The following is a 23,493-nucleotide window of genomic DNA, read 5'->3' on the forward strand; positions in this document are numbered from 1 at the left end:
GGTCAGTCGGGTGCGTTGGCATCGTCGGGTTCCAGGGTTCCTGGCGCGGGGCGCGATCTAGGTGCCGATGGGCGCAGACGGGCTTGCCTTTGGCGCGCCTTCGGTGCCTAATCGGCGCGCCCGCTCTGCGTGAACGCTGCGCGTACCTGCCATAAATGGAGAGTGGGAGGGAGGAGGGAGGGAGGAGCAGCTGGGAGACGGGAGCGGGGTGGCGAATGGGAAGGGGAGAGGGTCCTAAAGAGAAAAGGTGGCGGGCCGCAGGGGAGCAGCGGCAAGGTCCGGGGAGCGGGGTGCAAGGGCTGGAAAGCGGAAAAAAGGCAGAAATTACTCCGACAGCACACGGGGAGAAAGAGACACCAGTCAGGGGCACCACACGAGGAAAGACAACACTGCTGGCACAGAGGATCTGCAGCAACGGAGATACAGGATTCACAGCCTCAGGGGCTGTGGCAAGTGGGCGGAGGAAGCAGGGACCGGGTGCACTCAGGAGGAGCCACGCGGCAGGTGGATCAACCGTCTCTGACGAGGTCAGGTCAAGTCACCACTCCCCGTCGCGTGGAAGCACCTTAAGTGTCCAGTGGGAGAGAGGTGCAGCTGGGAGGCGGGAGCGGGGGTGGCGAATGGGAAGGGGAGAGGGTCCTAAAGAGAAAAGGGGGCCGGGCCGCAGGGAGCGGGGAACGGGGTGCAAGGGCGGGAAAGTGGAAAAAAGACAGAAATCACTCAGACAGCACACAGGGAGAAAGAGACACCAGTCAGAGGCACCACACGAGGAAAGACAACACTGCTGGCGCAGAGGATCTGCAGCAACGGAGACACAGGAGTCACAGCCTCCGAGCGAGCGGAGGGAGTAGGGACCGGGTACACTCAGGAGGAGCCACGCGGCGGGTGGAGCGACCGTCTCTGACGAGGTCAGGTCAGTCGAGGCCTATGTCATGTTTTCAAGGTTATAAAGAGGACAGTGCTTCAGTCCGCATGTGACATTACATTTTATATGCCGTAGATGTCATTTTTACACCATAAACAATGGCCTTAAAGTAAAATTAAAGATGGCAAATGTAATTTTAATCCAATTGCAACTTAGTTTTTGGAGTCTGTGTACCTCAGATCCTCCAACAGTGATAAGCAATCCAGCTTAAGTACTTTCCTTGGGATGCCAATTAGAACTTCTGGATGCTCAAAATATTTAGGGTGGCCAATGTCAGTGAAGAATTGATAAGATACTTTAGCCAGGTAATTTTTGAAACATTCTCTGTTCCAAGACAGTCCCTTGCAATGGTTCAGTTGAGCTCTGTGTAATTAGATGACCGCATTTTGTGCCAAAGCATAACTGGTTGTGCCTTTATCTGAGCTGCTAAGTATGGAGCACCCAGTTCCGAATGACACACAAAAGTAGAACAGCTTTTAGAAAGGACAAGAAAATGTCTAAAATAAGCATTTTCCATCAGCTGTAAGGAATCAACATTTGTGTATCCCCATATGGTCATCATTTTGGGTATTTAGTGCCTTGTTTCCTACAGAAATTGCACAAGGCCGTAGTAGATTTGACAAATTGAAGTCTTATGGAGCTTACTGCACCTCTCCAGCTCCCCCCTCCTGATCAAATAGAATCACTTGATAAGAGAAAGTGATGTATGTGATACAATCGTATTCTCGATTTGAATGTTATGGGATTTTGCTGCTTTTCTACCTGCTTTCTTAAAAAGGTTTTACTCATGTTAGTTGGTAGCCCCAAATTCTGCATGTAATCAACAAATTCGGTGAGTAGGCGCTCTAGGGCCAGTAGGGTGCGGGCCATAAGTACGGTGTCATCTGCATAGAGTAGGGCCGGTATGGGTCGGTGACCGGCTTGCGGCAGATCTAAACATTTATTTGCAAGATTGCTGCCCAAACTATTAATGTACAGATTGAACAAGAAGGGAGCAAGCACACACCCTTGCTGGACCCTTCTTTTTGTGCTAAATGGCTCAGTGCATTCACCTTTCATGTTGTAGTGTACCCTTGCTGTACTGGTTCAATATAAATGGCTAAGGAAATGAACTATAATTGAATCCCCTCCCATTGTAAGCATAACAGACCAACATTTGTCGTGAACTACGCAATTGAAAGCAGAGGACAGGTCGACAAAAACCATAAATACATTCTCACATTTAATGTGCATGTACTTTTCTATCAGTAAACTCAGGTTAATTGCCTGCCCTAAAGTCCCAATTCCAAGTCGGCAACCATATTGTAGGTCCGAAATGATATTGTTGGTGTCTGCCCAATACTGTAGTCTGCATAAGAGCATGTGACCAACCACTTTAACTAAAGAATCTAGCAGAGCAATGGATATGTAATGAGCAGGACATTTATGGTCTCCTTTTAAAAAAATTGCCACAATATGGGACTCAGACCAGGAGTTTAACAATCCAACATTCTGACAAGATCTAAAAACAAGAGTTGGAAGGGGGCCCCAGAAATCAATGATAGCTCTGAAGAGGTCAATCGGCATGCCATCTGGACCTGGTGCTTTACCACCTTTACTTGTCTGAAAAGTCAATGCAACTTTATCAAGTTGAGAATTGATCTCGTTGTGGGATTGAGGGGTTGTAGCCACGGATACAGATGGAGAGCAATTACTACTGCACTCCGGCATACTAGAATATATTTTAGAGCAGTAAGCTAACCAGTCTTTCTCAGTAATTGCAATCTCAATACAAGGTGTGCTATCATCACTTAAAAACGGAGTATTAGTAACACACCAAAAAGCTGTGTTGTCTTTGTTACGGCAAACCTCATGTCGTTTTTCCCAGGCCTCCTCTTTTAGGCCTTTTTAACGAAGCTTTAAGGCAAGCCTATATACCTGTCTACAGTTCTGGACTTCAGTAGTATTGCTAGGTTGTTTGTTTAAGGCCAATTTGAAATTCCTATGAGCTAGTGCGCAGGCCGAGTCAGACCAACCATTAGGTTTTGCAGCTCCATTATTCTGGTAGGATGTTGACCCTGCTTTGATATTCTTAGTGATCAAACCAAATGCTTCTATAGCTTAGGTGGCCCAGCTATCTCATCTAGGCAAAATTCAAAGGCCTTACTCTGTTTATAGATTAGTTGTTCTAAAAATGTATTAGGGTCAACCATGACTAACACAGGGTGTAGCCATTTGTTTGAGAAAGTTCAATGTTCTCAGCTGCTGAGATGTAACGGTTAACACCCTGGGATTTAATTAGATTGATGTCCAGTTCTAAGCTCTTTGGAAAGTGATCACAAAATCATGGAAAATAAATTTGGTAGAATAGCGGTGTGGAAACAGTAAGTAATCAATAACACTGTTCACACTGCTCCCAATATATGTGCAAGTTACATCAACTGGGGGATAGACAAATTCATTACTAAAACCCAGTTCATATTTAAGAAGTAATTCATTGAGTAACTCTCCATACTCTGTATGTAGGAAATGGGTGACATCATCATTCATAGGAGTGACCATGCCACAAACCTTGTAAGCTGATGGGCGGACACAGTTGAATATTAAAATCGCCTCCCCCTAAAAGAATCTTATCTCTTGTCTTATTGGAGACTAATAGTTGCAGGTTGGAGTCAAGTTGGCATAAGACAGATAGTATATCTAGGTCACAAGCATTATTATAAATATTTTATTTATACCAACGATATTGACGCTGAAACTAGGATGGAAACAATTTGGTAAAATTTTTCTGTAGCTGAAACAACTATGTTTGAGGAGACCAGCTTATTTGAAACATTGGTGCAAAGGCCACACTTAGGCCTGTCGCATCTCATAGGAGCGGCAGCAATGTGAAATGTTTTAAAGCTGTTGAGATGAATTTACTCAACTGCCTATGCTTCTTGGAGACATCCAATTAGAAATCCAGTCGTAAAATCTAACCACTCTATCAGGTTATACTTACAACGAAGCCCAGCCACGTTCCAAAACAAAACAGGAGTTGAACATAAAGTAGAGGTTTTAGGGGAAGGATTTATCACACTGCTCAAAGGAGCAGGCTTGTCACCTGTCTGAGAATTTAGTAAATGACCATCATTCCTGGGTAGGTAGGAGTATTAGGAGAGTCTATCCAATGACCATCTCCATAGAACACCTTCCCAGGGCAGAGTAAGACAATGCAAAGATTTGAGCTGCGTTACCGTACTCCAGATTTATGGAGCCACTCAGGGCCACGCGAAGTGGCCTTTCATGGCTTCATGAATCTGACTTAAAATTTGTGTCGCTCTTGCACTATACAGCGTGATGCAAGAGCGACATAAACCAGCTCATAAATAGGTCCGTTAGTCTACTCCTTGGTGAAGACAAGAGGGAAGATTCATAATGGAGAGTCTTTCTATGGGCAATTTAGGATAAATGGGGCAAGGGACTCATCTGTAACCTGTTCACAACATGCAATCTTTTTGCTGGTCTTGACTACAAGGACATATTCTATGTGCAAGTTCAAAGAATTGAAAAAACTACTGACAATCGCTCTATTAAGTTGATCAACAGATGAAGGTGAGTCAGAATGGGTATCTTACATCAGGTGTAGGGTTTATTTCCATTTAAAAACTCCCTCTATAAATGGTTTGGTAGTACTCCGTGGTAAATAAATTTGAACTAGATGAAAGGCCGTGCTGTTCTAGCTATACTTTGAAAACCCTGAATGTAACAAGGCGGCTGCTGCAAAAAAAATTGCAGAAGAGACAATGGAGCAGATTTATGATAACTGGCGCATCCCCAGGGATGCGCCAGTTATCGTGCGCCGCAGCTCCGCCACCCATGGTGCGCCGCATTTACAATGCGGCGCACCATGGGGCAAAAACGGCACAGATGCGTCACGCATCTGTGCCGTAAAAGTGGCGCATTGCTGGAGTTGTGTCGCAAGCGCGACGCAGCTCCAGCAAGGCTCAGGGGTGCCCTATCTGACCAATGCTGCGTCAAGCCTTACGCCTGCTTCAAGCAGGTGCAGGGTTTTGACGCAGCATTGGCCTAAAAGTGACTGAGTGAATTCTTGTAGATTTCACTCAGTCACTTTTGCGAGGCGCACCTGCCCCGGAACGCCCACCCTGCGCCGGAACGCCCACATGTGGCGCAGGGCTTTACAACGTGACGCATCTGCCTAGATGCGTCACGTTGTAAATGGGTCGCAGGGATGCACCACGTTTACGCCGCCGTTGCGTGACGCAAACGTGGCGCAGTTCCAACATAAATCTGCCCCAATGTTTGCCAGCAAACCGGTGGTCTAAACACGGGGCAGGGAAAGCCAAATATAAAATGGATCATTAAAAACAAAACAACAACAAACCAATGTTATCTCAAATGGTGTTAGGTGTGGATAGGCAGAATGGAAAAATGTCAAAAGACATTTCACATAACAAGGAGCTCAGACAAGAATGTTTGCCAGATCATATCCTCTGGCGCCAAGATGTTCTTAGAATGCAAGATACTGATGGGTCTTTTCTTCCTTATGAGGATGATTTATCCTGCTTGCTTGCACATTAAAGGCCACTACAATACCACCAGAAAGAGGCCTGTTACAAGAAAACTGGCGTAAAGATAAATTTCTCCAAACCTAAATTGAAGGGTATAATAGGTAAGCATCGATCGATTGAGCCCAATATAAGTTTAAGTTGGAGAATAAATGCCCGAAGCACATGAAGGTGTGACCTTACATAGTAATATATATGATGAATATTTGAAGCTGAGAACAGCATATCCAATAATCCATATTGAAAGGTGAAGTAACAGAGAAGGCGATTAAAATGTTTGATAAAGAACATAATAACACTTTCTCCCCACAAGCTTACCAAGCTCTGTCAGCAAGATATGACACAACTGTGACTTACATGGTGGAAATGTAGAACTAGACCCAATACCTCTAAAAAAAGATCAAGTGAAAATGTTGCCTAGGAGAAATAGATGATGTGCCCAGCAGCTTTCAATCCATTGCCGTTGTAGCATATCTTGAGTGACAGCAAGCTTAGGAAAAGGCACACAACTAGTCCGTACGATATGTAGCAAAATGGAAGATAGCTGCACTGATCACTGTCTGGATAAGAGTTGGGGTGAACATACAAAGCTAGAAATACCCCATAGTCATAAAAGTACTATTAAACAGGATCTCTCTGACATGAATGTGCAAAATATATTGGATCTGGTGGTCACTTGCATAGAGGCTAAAAGAGGCATTTTAAAACTATAAGAATGCAATTTTTACCGAGCAAAATAAAGGCACACAACCAGTCCAAACACTTGCACCTCTTGGCTACTAAGATACTTATAATATCAAAAGTTGTCACCAAGCTTCTTGTAGGCATTGTGAAATGTATAGCGAAGGTATTGTTATACCGTGTAAGATGTAATGTGTATTACATTGGCTGAGAATCTGGTAAAATGGAATATGACAATAGGTTATACCACCTGTAAGAAGGCTATCTGGTCTCCTTACTTCTTCCTGGTTTGCTTCCTGTTTTGCTATGCTGTATTTAGGACTCTCTGAACTGCCAAACAGTGTCCAAGTGTGTGTACTTTTCCCCTAAATATGGACTGTTAATTTGTGTCATGATCCATTGACTGCGCTCACCTATGTGTGCCAAGCAGTCAGAGACACGCTCCTCTGAACTTCAAAGGTGCGTGAGTCTAGCACTCCAAAGTAGATTAGCAATACATGCTTAGAATGGGTGACTCTTTGTGTGCGGCTTAACAGCTACAAATTAAAACATTTAATTTAGAAAGGAACATGAGGGGGGTCAGTTTGTCATGGAAATTATAGTTAGTGCTGTAGATAGAAAAATTAGGACACATTTAAAGTGATTTCTTAAATATCTTCCTCTTCTATTTCATGACATGCAGACTGAACCAAGGACACTGAACCATGCCCTTTTAACACATGAAGACATGTAGACTGAAACTGCAAGTTAACTCCCTGGTGATAAGCAGTTTTACTACAGTTTTCTAATGAGCAACTAGAGTGCTATCATTCTGAATGTATGCCAACGGTGTGGCACATATGAGCGCTATCTTGATGGAATCAAAGTAGAAAACTGAAAGCATTTTCTATAGAGGATACTGCAGTTAATAAGGAAATTAGGGAGCTTCATAACAAATAAGTCTCCCAAGATGGCGGCCAGAGAAAAAAGAACCCAAATATAGCACAAATATCACCCAAATGTATCCCAGAGACAGAAGTGTGCAAAAACACTTAATTTTTTTTTTTTTTTGCAGTTTTATATAGCGCAGACTTGACGCAAAGGTATAGGAGTGCTTTACATGAGCATCAGTTACATTACACAAGGACACATTCATTTTGGTTTGAGGCATGGGGGGATTAAGCAATATGCCCAGAGTCACAGGTTGTGCAGATGCCAAAATACAAACTTGGTTCCCCAGTTGCAAACTCGGCAGATCTGGCTGTACTGCCATATCCTCGCCCTGAAGTGTAACATATGATAAAGTGATCAACTGGATAAACAAAAAAAAGTGGATAACAAATTATTTAAAAGTGATTTATTGATGTTGCAAAGTCATCTGGTGACCTGGGTACCCCGAACTTTTTTAAGGACTGGTTCCAGTGGTAACTGAATCTGACTGATCCTCTGCTCTGAATACAGTGAGAACACATACATCCACTAGGGTACACTATGGGTTAGGGCACCCTGTGATTGCATGACTTCTCCAATAAGGCCCTTAGTAATAAGGCAGGGGGGATTTGTACTACCTATAAGTCCCTAATATGTAATAGGGCATGGAAGTTTAAAGGCCAGCAACCTTTCTGCACTTGCATTTGTGCGCAGCTGAAGCCTGAGGCAATTTTCAAAGCAGCCCTTTGTTGCAGGACTGCTTTTAAAAGTGCAAATAGTTCCCAAACTCGACTTTGGTGTTTGGGTCACTCAAACATGTATTACCTAAAATATCTGGGCATATTAGGTACCCCCAGGGTCTCCCCTTGTTGTCCTATGGGTGGGTGGTCAGGTGTTTATAAGGAGAGTCCTTATAAAAAGGTTTTCATATGCCCTGGAATTCGTGAAATTACACATTTCAATCCCCACATTGTAGTAACGTGCTTCCCAAAATCGACTTTTGTGCTAGGAGAACTGTGAAATGAGGGTTTGAAATATTTTAATATATTCAGAATCCCTAAAACTTTCTTAGGTGTTCCAGGGGTGGAGAGTCCTGTAGGTATGAGAAGAGTCCTTATAAAACGTGTTTTTTAGGCCCTGGTATTGGAGAAATTGCCCAGTTCATTTTCCATTGAAGATCCCCAGCCTGTAGGTTAACATGGCAAGAGGTTATTAATTAATAACTGGAGAAAGCAGAGTCATACAACTATGATTACAGGGCTCAATAAAATGGTAATGATAAATCCAACAATATGGTATTGTTGAATTTATCCTAAAATGTACTGACAAGAAGTTATAAGACTTTCTTGTCTGTAAGCCAAAATTCAGCCCTCTAGAATTCTGCCCTGATTGGACAGAGATAAGTGGGTGAGCCTGACTGCTTTAAAGAAGGTCATGAATTACTCCTGGGGCTGGGGGGAGAGGTTGCTGGGCATAAGAATGCCAGAGCCAGGAGAGGGTTTGTAAATAATGTTCCTCAGGGAAAGAGGAGACAAGCTGGAGAAACAAGTTTCATTTGCACCTCTCCCCTCCGTCCCACAACCTGATGGGGGAATAAGGAGGAATTCTCAGATGTACGGGGAGTGGACCAATGCAGATTAAGCCATCCTGTGGGCTAGTTTAGTTAGTTATGCTCCCTCTGCTGGAAAATCAGCCATGATGAATTTTGGAGAAATGGTGCTCTCTGGTAGGATATAATGACACACTTTGGAGGATGTGGTTATACACTGGTGGCTGCTTGACCCGATAAATTCGGAGTAAGTATCTGAGAGGGCCTCTCAGATCTTCTGCTTAAAACTTTAAAGAAGAAGGGTCCCTGCTGAGGAGCTTGAATTTTCCAACTCGGCCCTGCACTCTGAGGATTGTGCCTGTTGCACAATCTGGAACTACAGCCCTGTGGATTACCTTGCTTCAAAAGAACAAACAAGTGTACTCCCTGCAAGCTACAGGTTAACAGAGCTCACCTGGACCATCACCACCAAGTATCCCCAGGCTGGAGAACTCCAGTGGATTTGTAAGGGTTGTGTCCAAGTAGATTGTGGGAACTGAGGTCTCAAACTTTCAAGGACCATCTTGGAGATTCCAGATCCTTGGAGTAAGTTTTGGACACTTTGTGACCTTGTGGGGAACTTCAGGAACAAGTTCCTGAGGCTTGGAGAAGTTTGGAGCAACTTTGTAAAAAAGCTCCATAGGTGGACCGACTTGACCGGACCAGCCAAGCCAGCGACCCTCAACCGCGAGACGGCTTACCTTCCAGCGTTGTCCCACTGAAAAGCTCTGGAGGTTCAACTTTCAGAGTTTGACCAGGAGTAGGCTGAAACCCAAGCCAGCGAACCCTCACCGAATCTGGCCTGATGCAGTAAAAGCTCCATGAAAGTTTCTAAGTCGGAATGCAGAAAAGGTGACCGGGCCAACTGCAGGAGCCAAGCCACTCACCTTCAATCATGAGCAAGCCTAGATCTGTGGTTCTTCCCACTGGAAAGCTCCAGCGGTCTGACTTCCATAAGTTTGTGGCAAGGCAAGCTGGTGAACCCATACCAAATCTGGACTAGCTGAGAGCTTCAAGGGACCATGGGAAGAAAAGATCCAGAAACGTTTCTAAGTCAGAAGGTAAAAACTTTGACCGAGACCTACCGCGAGGGGTAGCCACGCAGGGCTCCATCGCGGTCAGCCTGCAACTTTCAGCGCAACCAGAGGTCCCAATAGGCACTATTGGTTTGTGTGTGCCATATATAGCTAATTCTTTAGAAAATTATCTCTCTGGTTCCCTACATTTGATTATTTTTGATTTGGTGTCATTTTAAAGATAAAAATATTTCCTAATATTATAAATTAGTGTTGGATTTTTATTGTGTTTTGTGTCTTAAATATTAACTAAATTGGGGTTTTATGTTTACATATGTTTTATTGTGCTGTGTATCAAAGTATAAAGCATTGTTACAAATCTGAGGTGGCTTCAACATTCAGCTCACTCAGCGCATTTGCAGCTTCTAATATGAACCATACCCCTAATACCCACCACCTCCGCTTCCCCACCCCCTTCACCCCTAGGGTGACAGCTGTGTCTAAGGTGTATCGTATAGAAAGTCACTAAAATGTCTAATCTGGAAGGAGCTAGGAGCCGGGAGGTTCCGGCAAACCTAGTAGCCTGAGGTATCTAGAGCATGTTAGCTATGTAAATTCTTGTTAGAGAAGTGCTATGAAAGGGCGCCATATCTCAATAAATACATACCCCCTCGGGTCGAATATCGTTGCCAGCAGATCCCAAATATGATGTAGCCAGGGTAGCTTTGATGGGACTTTTTCAGTACTCTACAGGGCTTGGTGGGCCGCTTGTAGAGTTAATGTGATGTGTTTGCCCAGTCTAGAGCATTGTTGGATAAGTGATTGGGTTAGGAAGACCCAGCAAAGTGAAGGAGGGAAATCTAGGGAGTTGAGTGTCGAAGTGAGTATCTATTTCTGTTAGGATCTCTTCCCAAAAATGCATTAATTTGGGGCATTCCCATAGAATGTGAACCAGGGTCTTAGGACAATGTTTACATCACCAACACTTATCCCCTCCATCTGGATTGATTTTATGTACCAGTACCGGGGTCAAGTACCAGTATATGGCAATCTTTACTGCTGTCTCCATGCTAGAGGTGTTGGGTGTCGTGTGGCATGCCCTATAATATATGTTTTGCCTCTCTTTCTGTGCTAGATGGCGTCCCAGCTCGTATTCCCATCACTATTGGGCAAGACATTTCATCCCTAGTTCTGGGCCCAACAGGAATTTATATAGGTTGGAGACCATGGGCCTTATTTATGAAAAGTGACGCATCGCTGCGTTAAAAAACAATGCGTCACTTTTCACTGCGCACTCCTTGCGACACCAATGATGCGTCATATTTAATGTATGACGCATCATGTCGCAAGGAGTTACAGATACGTCAGTATTTCTGACGTATCTGTAAGCGCAAAAGTGACGCATTGCTGGAGTGTGTCACAAAAGTGACGCAACTCCAGCAATGCGTCCTTTCACATGGGGCAACCCCCATGTGAAAGGGCCTGCGCCAGTCTTACACCTGCTGTGAGGCAGGCGCAAGATTTTGACGCAACAGCGTCCTAAAAGTGACGCCGTGAAATCTCATAGATTTCACTGCGTCACTATTACGAGGCTTTTTGCGGGGGAACGCCCCCTCTGCATACATTATACCTGACACAGGTATAATGTGGCGCAGGGGTTTAAAAAATGACGCATCTACCTAGATGCGTCACTTTTTAAATATGGCGCAACAAGGCGCATGTTTTACGCCGCCGATGCGTCACAAAAAGTGACGCATCAGCAGCGCAAAACTGACGCAAGGCCTCATAAATGAGGCCCCTGATCTTTTTCAATGTCTTTTCCGAGGAGCAATCTCTCAGAATTGGTGAGGTGTCTTTGTGCTGCCTCCCTCATTGTGGGGTCAAGAACCCAATGTCTAATCTGTGTGTAATGGAACCTCTCTTCTTCGAGAGGGGTCAGGTCTGCTTTCAGTGTCTCAAACAGCATAAGCCCCTCTGTGTCGAAAAGGTGTCCTGCAGATCTGCACTCTAGTTTCTGCCAGGCCTCAAATGCCCTACGATTCATCCCTGGAGTGATGTCTGAATTCGCTACTATTGGAGTTAGCAGCGAGGGGAATGTGGTAAGGCCCTTCGACATCCCCACTGTGTCCCATTCCCGATGCAATGGTGCTGTGACTGCTGAGATATATAAGCAAGGAGAACGGCTCATCTTCCTCAAAAAAGGAATCTTCCAGAGGGAGGTGCCTGCCAATGCCCTATCTATAAATAGCCATTTTTTTGGAATTCCACACGTGTCCACTCCCCCATGTATCTGAGTTGGGCTGCTTGAAAGTACCAGCCTAGGGATGGAATACCCAGGCCCCCCTCCCAGGGGCAAAGCCAGCTCAAGTTTTGCTACACCCCGTGCCGTTGGTTCACCCAGACAAAGTTGTGGAATACCCACTGCATGGTTTGATTTGCCCCAGAAGGGGGCCAAAGAGGTAAAGCCAAAAACACGTACAACATTCTAGGTAGAGCTATCATTTTTAAAACTGCCACTTGCCCTAACCAAGATAGCAAGTACAGTTTCCAGCGAAGTAAGTCCGATTTGACTCTATCCACCAATTCTCTGTAGTTTAATGTCACCGTCTCTTAGATCGTCAGAGAGAGCTGAATGTGGAATTTTAGTTTACGAGCTGAACATCATCTGCGCCAGCTTGTCACCCACGTACAACGTGCACGACAGCCATCTTAGGTATCATGATCTCCCTGTCCACGATCGATCGCCAGCACGCTCCTCTGACCCAGCAAGCATCCTCTGCGCACCCTGGCTCCCCCTCCCTCCCTCACATGAGCATAACCCTTCTCCTCCTGCATGACCCTGTCCTTGGGAGTCACGCCCGCGCCTGACCGGCACCTCCTCTCCTTCCATGAATGCCCCTCTGTTGATAAACCATCCCTCCGCGCTCGATTGTCCACGCGGCATAAATACCACTCCTTTGATGACCCCTTCCCCCGAGTCCGACTGTCCACACAGGTCCGAGGCCATCGCCTAAGCCGGGAGATACCATTTACTGCCCCTTATTGTATGGAGTCGCTCCTCTTCAAAGGACCCACTATTGATCATGGCCTCCCCACCCCATGGGATACGATCAGGCGCACACATCCTAAGAATCGGCGGAACACTCAGCCGCGTGATAGCCCCCTCCTGTTATCAGCAGGGTGAGGACCTCTATTGTGGATGTATGTGGGGGTGGGTTTGACACGAGGATTATGGGGACGTCATTTCATAAGTTTAAAGAGTCTTTTATGCAATAAAGAATGCTCACATGTCATAAACCAGGGTATAAGAGGCCAGGCCTCAGAGAGGCTGTTAGAGCACCTCGAGACGATACCTTGTTGTCTGATCTGATGTGTTCTGCTCCGTCGGAATAAAACTTCTGTTTCCTGCCTTCTGGTCTCCGGCGCCTGCCTCATTGCTTGGTAATTTGAATGGTACAAAGGCGGTTAGCGCCGGGCAAATCTTGAAGAAGGTCATAGCCCTACCCTTTTTCTACAATTGGCGTCCCAAAGCGTGGGGCCCATTAGCGACACGTGGATCCAGTGGGAGAGGTACCGACGACAGAGTGAACAACTGCAACGATCGGGAGAGCTCGTGTCCGATAGACCCTCGTCTGACAGCCGATCATCCGACCTTCACTAGTTCCGAACAGACCTCTCTCGAGTGATCTACGGTCCTGACTGGGAACCATCAGGAGTGCCACGAACATCGCGAAGAATAGAGGACGATCAGGCGCTGGATTCGGAAGACAGGAAACCGTCCATGCGGTCCGGGTAAGGTCGTGTAAACACGACAAATTGAGAAATGATTGTTTGATTTGGATAATACTAGTATTACGCTTTGTTGATCCCTCTGGAGATTCACCGTCTGCAAACAGAGAAACAACAGGCTCTCTCTTTGCAAACAGTGAAGGATAGGTAACGCAGACTTTTGTCCCCATTGTAATCCGTCGTGCCTATCTTCCTCCCCCACTGTTTTCCCGAACTGTCGTTCGTGGATTGTTATCTGGAGATTCTCTGTCTGCAAACAGGGAAGAACAAGGTCTCTCTTTGCAGGTAGAGAAAGAGTGGGTAACGCAAACCTTTAACACGTCGTACCCACTTATTCTCCCCACTGATTGTTTGATTGACCGAACATTGATTGTTCGATATTGGTTCTTTTGAGGTATTCACCGCCTGCAAACAACGGAGAATAGAAATATTCTGTCTAGTCTTTGCCCGCCGTGATAAGATAGGTAGTGCAGACCTTTGTCCCCGTTGTAACCCGTCATGCCTATCTTCTCCCCACTGATTGGTAGCCTGTTCAGCCCGGACCGCTTATTAGAGATGAACCATCCAGCTCCACTGGAAGGCACCCCTAATAAGGACATGTTCACCAAGCATGGACTAGTCGCTATTGCCTATACTAGGTTATGGCATAAATACACAAAAACGGACCTCAAAAGTCAGTGGCCACTGATAGGTTCCTTTGATGAGCATAAAATAAAAACATTAGAAATAGCGCTCCAGAAAAATAAGACTACGCCCACTATGCTCGATAGTATCGGCATGTGGCGCAAAGAAACGGAACAACGAAGAAAAAGAGAAGAAGCAAAAATAGGGAAAGAATTACGAAAGGCAGCCCACCTAGCCGCTAAGCAATTAGAAGAAGAAAGAAAGGAAAGAAAGGAAGCTACACAAAACCAAGAATCAGGGTCGACAGGTCAATGTCCTGTTAGGACCCCCTCTGCGCTCTACCCTGAATTGCCCTCCAAACAACGGGCGAACGATGAGTTACTGCTAGGTCCCCCAATCATCTACATGCCCTCTCCATATGCCCCCTGCCAACAACACCTGCAGGCCCTGAGTGCGAACGAGAATGACCTTAGCGCTAGTGCACCAGCCCTCACGGCCTCCGCACCAGCCACATTAGCAGCACCACCAGATGACCCCGAGGTTAGCAAGCACCCACCAGCCAGACCAAACAGGTTGAGCAAAGATGAGCGGGATGGGATTGACAAAATAGCAAAGACACTGGTGGAACGAAGGGAGAGCGAAGAATACACAATGAACATGTATAACTCGCATGCCGACAGCCACAGACGGCATTTCATTTTGCGATTCAGCTACCACACCCTGAACGCATATGAGGATAGGTATCAAAGTAAGGGCCCCGCTAAACTGACAACGCTGTATAGGAAAATTGATGTTGGAGATGGGACTGAATGTAAGGCAACGGAGCTCTTCATGCAGATGCTTGAGGTCTTCCGCCACCTCACGGAACAGAAACCAGAAGCCAAGGTTACAGTCCCTGAAACGACCTCAGTAGAAGTAGCCAACACTATGATGCCCATCAGAGAAGCGGCCCCTTACTGGATTCCGCCACGTGGTCTGGGAACAAACGATGATATTAATCACGCGGATGCAAAAGGGAGGGTTGTGTACAATTGGGTTTACCAACCATGGGACCGACAAGATATCCTAACTTTTAGACAAACTCTGCCCGATTTAAGAAAGAACCCGACAGCATTCTATACCGAATTGGGCACAGCCTTGGGTTTGACGATAATGACTTTAGCGGACATTGACTTGTTTTTCGGGTTATGCCTGCCAGCTGACGTGTGGAAGCAAATCCGGAAAACTGACCACACAGATCTGTTTGGACATACCTGGAACCAACTCAGTGAACTAGATAGACAGCGAGAGCCTGGAAGGAAACCAGTAAAGGACATATTAGAACTCCCAGACAAATTAATTCAGAAGTTAAAGACACTGATCCCAGAGAAAAAGGTAGATTGGTCGATAGTCACAGCCTGTCGTCAGAAACCCCAGGAAGATGTATCAGAATACTTCTCCCGATTCGAGACAGTGTTCTCCGACTACAGTGGCCAAGACATGACCACCGCAACCGGACAACACCTGTTCGTACAAAACTATGTGAAGGGCCTTTCACAGGAGGTCTCCCAAAAACTGCAGACGAGTGAGAGTAGTTGGGGGGCCTCCAAACCCGCAGCTATCCTTCAGATGGCTCAGTATTACGAGCACCAGAAGAATGAGAATGATAGGGCGTCCGAGAAAAAGAAGAAAGATTTGAAAGAAAGGGTGATGATAGCCCAGATACAAGGTATAGCGGTCGGACGGGAACCCCAAAGGGGGAACTACCAATCGACCATCCCTAGAAATCCACCTCCTAAAGATCACACCCCAACACGCCACACTGGACGTAGAGACATTAGCGATGACCAATGTGCCTTCTGCAAAGGATTCGGCCATTGGAAATCCCAGTGTCCGGTTCTGCTAGAGATGAACAGAAATAGGGACCCCAAGGATGTAGCGGGTGGACCGAGAAATAGGGGACAAGGACGAGGGCACACAAACGACACCAACAACGACAGATCAGGGAGATCGAACACATTTGACCGCCCCCGACAGAACCAGTATCAACTATCCGACGGTGAGAATGCCCCCGATTTTGCATAGGACTGCCAGGGGCAAGGGAGGGATCCAGTCGAGCTCTGTGTTGACCAGCAAGGTCCTTATGTCACTGCTAAGGTCCTGGGTACAGAGTCTCCATTTTTGGTAGACACTGGGGCGACACGTAGTGTGTTATCGAAACGACTGATTCCAAGGGCACCCTTGTCTGGCTCACACATTACATTGATAGGTTTCAATGGGACGCCCTCCACTAACCCCCTGTCCGTACCTGTCACCTTTGACCTAGAAAGCAACACCACTGACACAACATTTCTGCTCTCCTCCAACTCCCCTGACGCTATTATGGGCATTGACTTACTGAAGCATTTTCGAGCTACCATTAGGTGTTCCCCGGATGGAGTCCGAGTCATCCTGTACGACAACCCAGACATACCCAAATCTTGCCCTGCACGACACATGTGCTCCATAACTGATGCTGACCTGTCCTTGCTTGATACCCTGCCTCCGTACCTATGGGCCAAAAATGACTCTGATGTGGGACGAATGATGATTGACCCCATTCATATAACTGTGAGACAGGACGCTATGCTCCCGAAACTCCCGCAGTATCGGATATCGCCCGAGGGTGAGAAGGCACTGGTAGCGATCATTCATTCTCTGGTAGATGCAGGAGTGGTCGAAGAAGTGGTTAGCAATGTCTGCAACAGCCCTATCCTACCCATTGTCAAGAAGCAAGGCGAGGGAGATGAGAAAGCGTACCGCTTCATCATCGACCTACGAGAGATCAACAAAGTGGTTGTACCCCAATACCCCGTAGTCTCAGATATCACCACCATTCTGACCCTCATCCCGTCCACTGCCACCACCTTCACTGTTATCGACCTCAAGAATGCATTTTTCTCTATCCCCATCCATCCAGACAGCCGTTATCTCTTCGGCTTCACCCTGAAATCCCGCTCGTACTGATTTTGTAGAGCTCCCCAGGGGTACACTGAAAGTCCCAGTATTTACAGCCAGGCCCTCAAAAGACAGCTGGACGCCGTCCAGCTAGCGGATGGAGTGGTGTTGATCCAATATGTCGATGATATCCTTTTGGCGGCCGACACCACCCCACTTGCAATCACAGCCACTGTTCAACTCCTACACTTTCTTGCAGAAAATGGCCACAAAGTTTCCAAAAAGAAATTGCAGTTCTGCCAGCCACAAGTGACATACCTAGGCCATCTCCTGTCCAAAGAAGGGAGGAAACTCACACCCGACCAAATCCAAACCATCCTAGACACCCCCGTCCCAAAAACACAGAAGCAAGTCCGCTCTTTGGTTGGCCTAACCTCTTTTTGCAGACAATGGTTACCCAATTTCAGCCTCATTGTAAAACCCCTACTTGCCCTGTTGGCCAAAGATGCCCCCTTCCCGCTCCCTTTGACCCCTGAGTGTCAAGCATCCTTTAAGGAATTACGAGATGCCCTCTGTTCAGCGCCTGTCCTGGGAACCCCGGATTACTCCAAACCCTTCTCCCTCTTCACCCACGAAAGGGAGGGGTGTGCATTGTCTGTCCTGACTCAGTCTATAGGTCCAAAGCAGCGCCCTTGTGCCTACTTCTCCGCCACTCTTGATCCTGTAGCCAGAGCTTTGCCTGCCTGCCTTCGAGCAGTAGCTGCCGCTGCTGTCTCTATCCGTAAGAGCGAGGGAATCGTACTTTCAAACCCTCTCACCGTGTTAGTACCCCATGCTGTCGACACCCTTCTGAACCAAACCAAGACTCAACATTTGACTAGCGCACGACTGACAGGGTACGAATTGACGCTACTTGCACCGCACATCACACTAAAGAGATGCACGACTTTGAATCCTGCCACATTGTTGCCCCTGCCTGAAAATGACCCCGACGTTCCTCCCATACACGACTGTGTGACCCTCACAGACGAACAAACTAGGAGTAGAGTTGACCTCCGAGACACTGCTTTCACCGACCCCGATGGAGAGCTATGGGTAGACGGCTCATGCATCAAACTCCCAGATGGCACCACTTCAGCTGCCTATGCAGTAACGACAGCCCGAACAGTAGTTGAGACAGCCCGCATCACACAACGATCTGCCCAGGCAGCAGAGCTGATAGCCCTCACACGATCATAGCCACGGGGACCACCGCGAACGTATATACAGACAGCCAGTATGCCTTCGGGGTGGTTCACCATTTTGGGCTCCTGTGGAGGGAAAGGGGATTCCTGACGTCCCACGGCACCCCCATCCTTCACGGAGATCTGGTTTCTGCCCTGATTGAAGCGGTTCTCCTCCCCAAACGACTAGCAGTGATCAAATGCCAGGCACACAAGAAGGTGACAGACTTAGTCGGACAAGGGAATGCACTGGCCGACATCACTGCATGAACCACAGCTGAGAATAGGACGGTGACACGCATGTATGTGACCAGGTCACAAGCAGAGAAATGGACTGACGCAAGAGAAATGATCAGAGACATACAGTCGGCCAGCACCCCTCACGAACTGACTAAGTGGGCAGGGGTGGGTTTGAAGGATGATGAGGGCTGCTGGCGAACAAAAGATGCAAACAAATGGTTGCTGCCTGACTCATACCTGATCCCCATACTGACGATGGCTCATTCCCCCGCACACATAGGATCTGCACCCATGATCGAACTCATTTCCAAAGTCTGGCACAACGACAAAATCCCCGACTCAGCCAGACGCCTAGTCCAGCAGTTGTGTTGCAGACAGATAAGGATCTGTCTGCAACACAACCCCGGGAAAGGAACTGTGGTACCCCGGGGAGGGTTTGGGACCCCCAATCACCCCTTTGAGGTCCTCCAGATGGATTACATCCAGCTGGAGAGATGTCAGGGCTTGAAGTATGTACTAGTCATTGTATGTGCCTTCAGCAAATGGGTAGAGGCCTATCCAACCCGTGACAACACTGCCATGACTACTGCCAAAGTACTACTGAAAGAATTCTTTCCTCGCTATGGCCTTTGTCGAATTTTATGGAGCGACAATGGCCCCCACTTCATAGCTGAGGTTATCCAACTAATCCTAAAGGGATTGGGGGTGAAACAGAGATTTCACGCAGTCTTCCACCCCCAATCCGCCGGCCTGGTGGAACGCCATAATGCCACACTGAAGTTGAAATTGACAAAAATAGTGGCCACCACCGGACTTAAATGGCCAGATTCTCTCCCACTGGCCTTGCTATCGATGCGCTCCACTCCCACCAAACACCATTTGACCCCCTACGAGGTTGTATTCGGGCGACCGATGAACCTCTGGACTGCTCCCAAACCAACCTCCATTCATGACGTCCCGGACGTCCTACTGTCTGATTATTTGTGCAAGTTAACTAAAACGTTGTCTGTCATTCATCAACAGGTGCAGCAGGCCATCCCCGATGCTTCCAGGGGCCCAGGCCACGACATCCAACCGGGGGACTTCGTTCTAATCCGAAACTTCCAACAGACCAAGAGCCTGGAACCCCGGTGGACGGGCCCCTAGCAAGTGCTGATCACCACACGGACGGCGCTTCGAGTGGAGGGGAAGAGGCACTGGCTGCATGCACACCACTGCCGGAAGGTCTCCGCGACCCTGGCCACGACAGAAAACGTCAACACCCAAGAAGAGCTCCTGAACAAAGATCGACCAACATTGAACAGTTATCCCGATACTGAGGCACTTGAACTTGCAAAATTCTCTGATCCCACTGTGCCAACCAGAGAAGGGTATTTCCTGCGTCGAAAGGAGGGAGCTTCGGCTAAGTAGGCCACGGACTAAGTTGAATCTCAGAACGGTGACCTAAACACAACCAAGGGTTACCGGGAGAGAAGCTAAACGAAGTCTGTGGTTCTGCCCGCTACCGAGCACCTTGAAGATGATGGAAGCGCCAGATAAGAAGATGATGGAAGCGCCAGATAAGAAGATGATGGAAGCAACAGGAAATACCCACTATAGGAACCCAAAGACTGACAATTTGCACAAATCGAAGACAATCGCCCTCTTTATTGTCTTCCTCTTTTGCCTCCTCCTCATGACCTCCTTCTGGATCCTGGAGGAAAGCACACCGGCTCATCAAGCATTGCTGCCCACTGCACGACCAACCCCCATGAAAGAGCACCACCTGATTTCCCTGTCACCTCAGCTCCGAGAGAGACGCAGGGAGTTCTGGAACAATTCCTTCGTGCAACTGTTGCACCAACACAACCTTGCTGCAAATGCCACGAACTGCTGGATCTGCGGGTTGCTCCCGCATGCAACTGGACACTCCATTCCCTTCATCCCTTCTCCTTTCTCAGTTCACGGCTCCTGCCTCGCCTGGTTGATCCTCATGCAAGAGAGCCACAAGGATAACGCCACTTCCAGTCAGACAGTGTCGCACTTCTACTCTGGGTTCTGGCTGAACAAAACCGGAAAGACCTCTGCTCCCCTGTGTCCTGCGCTCACAGGCGCCACCTTCCTTAAAGACATTCCAGCCAAAGAACGTGTCGAAGTACAGGTGCTCCACAATCCAGCTAGATCCACCTTCTCTCATCTGCGACAACAAACTATCGCCACTCTGACTGTGGCTCTGTCTGTTATCAATGTCACAGGTCTTGTGTGTCTCGAAGGCCAGGGAACACAGCTGGTGGGTCACAGTTCCTGCCGAATCATCAGAACATTGGACTCAGTTGATCCCCCTTCCTTTGTTGCTTCTCCAGTACAAAGGACTTTGTGTGTGGCACCAAAGCTTACACCTGGCTCCCGAAAGGTTGGAAGGGTATCTGCTACATTGCCTTCGTTCTCCCCCCCACGTATGTAGCCCCTGCTAACCATCACCGGCAGAGGCGTGCAGATGACATTGGACAAGCCGACTCCACTGGAGCACAGTTCCTGGATGCAGCAAAGGGACTCGTTCCCCTGTGGGGCCCAATGGCAAACAGCAGCGCTATCCAACACCTGACCCAGGCAATAGAAACAACGATCAACATCACGGCTGGCATCCTCGCTAACAACACGGCTGAGCTTCAGGCGGTCCGCCTTGTGGCCCTTCAAAACCGCCTTGTTTTAGATGTGGTTCTAGCCGATCGAGGGGGAGCGTGCCGCATCATCGGAACTAGCTGCTGCACCTACGTGCCAGATAACTCGCCTTCAGTCTACAAAGCAATTGAACACCTCCACAGACTTTCCTCAGAGGTTCACCAAGAACAAGAAGGATGGTCGCTTGGGAGCTGGTTTTGGGACACTTTGAAGGACTGGGGTTGGAGGTTGTTTTCCTTCGTACTGATACCTGTTGTGATATTATGTGGGTGTTGTTTAGGTATCCAATGTCTGCCATCTTTGTGCAGCTTCGTTTCTAACTGTATGTGCCCAAAGACTTTGGACTTCCGAAATGACCACATGAGTCCCCTCTATGAAGTAGAAATACGTGGCCTTATGGGGATAAATCCGAACTGACAAGTTGGCGAGACATGTTAAAAGGGAGGACTGTGGAATTTTAGTTTACGAGCTGAACATCATCTGCGCCAGCTTGTCACCCACGTACAACGTGCACGACAGCCATCTTAGGTATCATGATCTCCCTGTCCACGATCGATCGCCAGCACGCTCCTCTGACCCAGCAAGCATCCTCTGCGCACCCTGGCTCCCCCTCCCTCCCTCACATGAGCATAACCCTTCTCCTCCTGCATGACCCTGTCCTTGGGAGTCACGCCCGCGCCTGACCGGCACCTCCTCTCCTTCCATGAATGCCCCTCTGTTGATAAACCATCCCTCCGCGCTCGATTGTCCACGCGGCATGAATACCACTCCTTTGATGACCCCTTCCCCCGAGTCCGACTGTCCACACAGGTCCGAGGCCATCGCCTAAGCCGGGAGATACCATTTACTGCCCCTTATTGTATGGAGTCGCTCCTCTTCAAAGGACCCACTATTGATCATGGCCTCCCCACCCCATGGGATACGATCAGGCGCACACATCCTAAGAATCGGCGGAACACTCAGCCGCGTGATAGCCCCCTCCTGTTATCAGCAGGGTGAGGACCTCTATTGTGGATGTATGTGGGGTGGGTTTGACACAAGGATTATGGGGACGTCATTTCATAAGTTTAAAGAGTCTTTTATGCAATAAAGAATGCTCACATGTCATAAACCAGGGTATAAGAGGCCAGGCCTCAGAGAGGCTGTTAGAGCACCTCGAGACGATACCTTGTTGTCTGATCTGATGTGTTCTGCTCCGTCGGAATAAAACTTCTGTTTCCTGCCTTCTGGTCTCCGGCGCCTGCCTCATTGCTTGGTAATTTGAATGGTACAAAGGCGGTTAGCGCCGGGCAAATCTTGAAGAAGGTCATAGCCCTACCCTTTTTCTACATGAATACCAAAATAGCGAATACTTGGCTTCCAGGTGATCGAGTACTTCTGGGTAAGGTAGTCTTATGGATTCCGCGATACCGTCAAGATTAATGCTTGTGATTTGGAGTCTCAACAATGTGCCGAAGTTCTCGACTTCTTGTAGGAAGCCCAGGAGGGAGGATCGAGGATCATCTAGGGAGACTATTACATCATCCGCATAGAGCATAAACAAATGTTCTTCGCCTCTAAACTGTACCCCCTTCATCTCTGGCGAGTCTCACACTCTCTGTGCAAATGACTCCATGTAGAATGCAAACAGGAGAGGGAAGCCCTGCTGTGTACCACAGCAAATTGGAAATCTATCAGGCTTTCTGTCATTCACCCGCACTGAGGCTCAGGGTCTTTGGATCCAGGCTCGAAATCTCTCTCCTAACCCTAAGCGGACTAAAACCGCCTTCAGGTAGGGCCAATGAACCCTATCAAATGCTTTCTGAGCATCTATCGAGAAAAGCATAATATTGTTGGGACCAGGACGCCTTGTCTATGAGTTGCAGTATCCTTTTGATGTTGTCTGGGCATTGTCTATTAGATATAAGGTCAGACTGGTTGGGCTTAATCAGTTGCGCTACTAATATCCCTGTGAACAGCTTTGCATTGACATTTAAGAGGGATATGAGCCTATAGGACCCGCAAACTTTCCTATTTTTGCCCAGTTATGGAATTACCGTAATTGAGGCCTCTAGCATTGATGGGGGAAGCGTCAACGTGTCCGGGATTTTGTTGAACACCTTCATAAGAAGTGGAGCCAGTAAGCTACAGTATATTTTATAGAAGATAGCTGAGAAACCGTCCGGACCATGGGGCCCAATTAGACTGTTACCTGGCTATCATGGATATGACCTCTTAGTATGGGTGCGTCCAGTTACATCGCCTGATTGGCCATGTGTCTGGAGAAGCTAGTTCTCTCTAAATACTCCCTAATGGGCTCCGATGGGAGATCCTGTGCCGTGTATAAAGCTGTGTAGAATACGCAAAACCATGCGGCCACTGCCCTATCCCCAGC

This window comes from Lissotriton vulgaris, chromosome 2_1, assembly GCF_964263255.1.
Source record: "Lissotriton vulgaris chromosome 2_1, aLisVul1.2, whole genome shotgun sequence".
NCBI lineage: Eukaryota > Metazoa > Chordata > Amphibia > Caudata > Salamandridae > Lissotriton > Lissotriton vulgaris.